This window comes from Natator depressus, chromosome 25 (assembly GCF_965152275.1).
Source record: "Natator depressus isolate rNatDep1 chromosome 25, rNatDep2.hap1, whole genome shotgun sequence".
In the NCBI taxonomy this organism is placed as follows: domain Eukaryota; kingdom Metazoa; phylum Chordata; order Testudines; family Cheloniidae; genus Natator; species Natator depressus.
The window spans coordinates 1501721-1507039 of NC_134258.1; positions in this window are offsets into that span (position 1 = coordinate 1501721).

Genomic DNA, 5319 nt, shown 5'->3' on the forward strand with positions numbered 1-5319 from the left:
TCTCATTGACTTTGAAGTTGAATGAAGTGTGAATGATACTCAATGAACATAGTTTTATAAATCAAATAGTAACTGAGATGCCGGGAGATCTAGTAGTCAGAGCAGAGAACTAGGATTTGGGACTCCTGGGTTCTATTCTAGGATGTGCTGCTGATGTGCTGCGTGACCATAAGCAAGTCACTTTGTCTACATACTTCTGTATTATTGCAAAAAGAGATTGAGAGGGAGAACTAGAGTGAAAATGTGTTTGTCTTTAGAAGATTCCTCTCCTTGTCTGAAGAAGAGAAATGATGAATTGACAGCTCCATTGAATCCACTAGAAGATGCATGGATGTACCAGATGTAACACAGCCTGTAATGTATTTTGTCACATCTACAAAAGCCAAGGTACTATAGGCATTACAAAATCCATTATACAATGTACAAAATGCATTAGAGGCACTAATTTCAGGGAAAGTACAAAATCTTGCAGTCTAGACCAGAACTTTCATTTTTCACGGTATCTGGCTTTCACATGACTTGAAGTGGGCACATCTTATTTGAATTAGAGAGTTCAGGGGCCATTTACTGAGCCTTCTAACAATGACTCACTGAAGTTAACAAACACTTCAATTCAAACATAACACTGGGTCGGTTTAGATTCAAAGTAAAACAAGTTTCAGAGTAGCAGCCATGTTAGTCTGTATCCGCAAAAAGAAAAGGATGCTCAAATAAATTTGTTAGTCTCTAAGATGCCACAAGTACTCCTTTTCTTAAAGTTTATTAACAAAGTCAGAAATGATTATCAGCAAGTTAAAGTGAAAAACACTTTCTAGTGAGTGAGACTTAACAAAACGATGATGTTCGTTCAAGGTAAGATTCCCCCTTCCAACAGAATCGCTGACCATCCCCAGACTCGGGATCTCCCACAGTCAGTTCAGTTGAAAGGTCATGTTGGATTCTTTGCCCCTCTCTTTTGTAGGTTAGTGAACGTTTGAAAAGTATCCTTATTAAAATTCAGTGCCCCTGTTGTGAGGACAGGTGCTATGGAGTCTGATGGAGAAGGTTCCATGCTGTTTTCGTCCTTGCTGGTGCTTTCTACAATGCAAATTGATCAGTCACTGTGGCCTCCAGTATGCCAAGGAATGGCCACTTTACTATGATTGGCAGTTGCACCTGGATGGAGGCATCGGCCTTTCCTTTGACTGAAAGAAACCTGTTTACTAACTCCGCAGATTTGGCCAGTTGAAACACATTTTATTGCCATATTTTCTTCACGTTTGTATAGTCCTTTGGGTATTTGCCCTAAGTACACCATGCAAGCATATTAATGGTCAGTGTGATATTAGTTTTCCAATGATACCTCACACGACACCTATTAGATACAGACTATGACATAAGAGAATTGGGGTACATTCAACTGGTCAGGCCAGCTGAAACTCAGTACCTGATACCAATGAGCCCCTTGTCCTCTGGATTTGGGGTGCTCTTAGGATCACCGTAGTTTTTGCCATATTCTGGGAAGTCATCTCCCTCTTTCCAAAACCAGTCTGTCCAGCCACCTCTCAAGGAGATGGATTAACTACCCCGATGGGAGAATCCATCCGTCACTGTAGTGAGAGACTACACTGAAACGCTACAGTGGCACAGCTTCAACATTTCAAGTGTAGACTAGCCCTAATATATGACTCCCCACAGAGGGATTTCCACTAGCCTCTGCAGAAAAGGACCTAGGGGTTACAGTGGACGAGAAGCTGGATGGGAGTCAACAGTGTGCCCTTGTTACCAAGAAGGCTAATGGCATTTTGGGCTATATAAGTAGGGGCAGTGCCAGCAGATTGAGGGACATGATTGTTCCCCTCTATTTGACATTGGTGAGGCCTCATCTGGAGTACTGTGTCCAGTTTTGGGGGAGGTTTAGGTTGGATATTAGGAAAAACTTTTTCACTAGGAGGGTGGTGAAACACTGGAATGTGTGACCTAGGGAGGTGGTGGAATCTCCTTCCTTTGAGGTTTTTAAGGTCAGGCTTGACAAGGCCCTGGCTGGGATGATTTATTTGGGGATTGGTCCTGCTTTGAGCAGGGGGTTGGACTAGATGACCTCTTGAGGTCCCTTCCAACCCTGATGTTCTATGATTCTATGATAGCCCTTGTACATGGCATTAGAGAGAAAAGCAATGAGAGAGCAGGGTCTATTTCTGTGCAGAATGCCTCCTCCCCTTGAGGCTGATCCAGCACTTGGCAGAGGTGACTAGAAAGATCCCTGACTCCAAGAACATGAATGAGTCCCAGGGGTTTCCTTCCCATGGCACAGTCCCCATCATGCTCTCACATGGCTCTGGGTGAACCAAGCCTGGGTCTGTAGTGCTCAGGGCCCTGCATGTGACCACATATTAGGTACGTGAGCACACAGTTTGTTCGTGCACTCTGTGCTCACACACAGAGTGCTCATGCTACATACATAAATGCTCACATTCGGTGTGCACACGACACGTGAGCACACACACTGCAGAGAAGCTCATGGACATGACTCATGTTCAAATGCACTCGCAAACTTCAGGAGCAGACACGAAGCATGCCTGCAATCACTGTGTGAATGGGGTTAATATGAATTTACCAAGGTTGCAATTGGATTTTAAGATGAAGTGTGACAAAATAGTTTTGCTAATTTGGTAAGTGTGGTAGCCAATATCATGATAGAATTTCATTAGAAATAACCCTTTTTATTGTGTCCAGCTTACTCATTTTAATGCTGTGTTCATTTCTACATTTACGGACTCTATTTTTCAGATCAAGAAATTAGGTTATTCTTAACCAATCAGTCGATTAATTTACCCAGAACACACAAATTCATCAATCAAATGTAGACACAACCAATGATCTAGGCATGTACTGAACACACCAATACAGATGCTGTCTTGTAACCAGTTAACTCTGAACTCTAGGGTACATATGTGGGGACCTGCATGAAAGACCCCCTAAGCTTATTCTTACCAGCTTAGGTTGAAAACTTCCCCATGGTATAAACTTTGCCTTGTCCTTGAACAGTATGCTGCCACCACCAAGCAATTTAAACAGAACAGGGAAAGAGGGAGACGTTTTCCCCCAAAATATCCCCCCAAGCCCTACACCCCCTTTCCTGGGGAAGGCTTGATAATAATATCCTCACCAATTGGTACAGGTGAACACAGACCCAAACACTTGGATCTTAAGAACAATGAAAAATCAATCAGGTTCTTAAAAGAAGAATTTTATTTAAAGAAAAGGTAAAAGAATCACTTCTGTAAAATCAGGATGGTAAATACCTTACAGGGTAATCAGATTCAAAACGTAGAGAATCCCTCTAGGCAAAACCTTAAGTTATAAAAAGACACAAAAACAGGAATACATATTCCCTCCAGCACAGCGAATTTTACAAGCCATTAAACAAAGGAAAATCTAACGCATTTTCTAGCTATATTACTTACTAACTTTACAGGAGTTGCAAGGCTTGCATCCTTGATCTGTTCCCAGCAAAGGTATCACACAGACAGACAAAAACCCCCTCCAGATTTGAAAGTATCTTGTCTCCTCATTGGTCATTTTGGGTCAGGTGCCAGCGAGGTTACCTTAGCTTCTTAACCCTATACAGGTGAAAGGATTTTTCCTCTGGCCAGGAGGGATTTTATAGCACTGTATACAGAAAGGTGGTTACCCTTCCCTTTATATTTATGACATGCCCCCCAAATCACAGATAGGGTGAAACACTGGCTGTGATTTCTTCCTGGAGCTCTAGGAGAAAACAGTTAATAAGACACATGCATCTCTAAATATACTATTAACTGTATAAAGACTAACAATATTTTCCACATCTCAAGGATGATTTTAACCAGTTGATTCTGGGAAACTTTCACCGGAGAGTGCATCAGCCACTTTGTTAGAAGCTCCTGAGATGTGTTGTATGTCGAAATCAAAATCTTGGAGAGCTAAACTCCACAGAAGAAGGTTTTTGTTATTTCCCTTGGCGGTACGAAGCCACTGTAGCGCAGCATGGTCGGTTTGCAGGTGGAAACGCCGTCCCCAAACGTTTTGGGCGTAGCTTTTCCAGAGCGTAGACAATGGCATAACATTCCTTTTCACTGACTGACCAGTGGCTTTCCCTCTCAGACAGCTTCTTGCTGAGAAACATGACAGGATGGAATTCTTGATTCCGTCCTTCCTGCATTAAGACTGCTCCCACACCACGCTCGGACGCATCTGTGGTTACTAGGAACGGTTTGTCAAAGTCTGGGGCCCTTAGCACAGGGTCAGACATGAGTGTTGCTTTAAGCTGGTTAAAGGCCTTCTGACACACTTCAGTCCACTGAACTGCATTTGGCTGTTTCTTTTTGGTTAGGTCTGTCAGTGGGGCGGCGATTTGGCTGTGTTGCGGTACAAATCGCCTGTAATATCCGGCCAAACCTAAGAAGGATTGGACCTGTTTCTTGACTTTGGGACAGGCCACTTTTGGATAGCATCCACTTTGGCCTGTAGGGGGTTGATAGTTCCTTGACCCACCTGGTGTCCAAGGTAAGTCACTCTGTTTAGGCCTATTTGACACTTCTTAGCCTTAACAGTTAGTCCTGCCTCCCTTATGCGCTTGAAGACTTTTCATAGATGCTCCAGGTGTTCTGCCCAGGAATCCAGAAATATGGCCACATCGTCAAGTTAGGCGACTGCATATTCTCCCAATCCCGCTAGGAGACCATCTACAAGTCTTTGGAAGGTGGCGGGTGCATAATGTGAAAGGGAGCACATTAAATTCATACAGCCCGACATGTGTGATGAAGGCTGACCTTTCCTTGGCGGATTCATCTAGCGGTACCTGCCAGTACCCCTTGGTTAAGTCCAAGGTAGAGATGAACTGGGCCCGTCCCAGTTTCCCCAATAGTTCATCTGTGTGTGGCATTGGATAGTTGTCTGGGCAAGTTACAGCATTTACCTTATGGTAGTTCATGCAAAAGAGTATCTCCCCATCTGGTTTGGGAACTAGAACCACTAGAGATGCCCATGCACTGCCAGAGGGGCGGATTACCCCGATCTGTAGCATGTCCTGGATCTCCCATTCTATACCAGTTTTAGCTTGAGGAGACACCCGATAAGGTTGGGCTCTGATTGGGTGAGCATTACCTGTGTCAATGGAGTGGTATGCCCGTTCAGTCAGTCCTGGGGTCTGAACGTCGGTGCGTGGCTAGTGCACAGCTTCTTGATCTGCTGTCGCTGCATATGCCCAAGGGTCATGGAGAGGTTCACCTCTTCCACGCCACCAGCACTTTTCACTTCGTAGTAGACACCTTCAGGCCACTCAGCGTCATCTCCTCC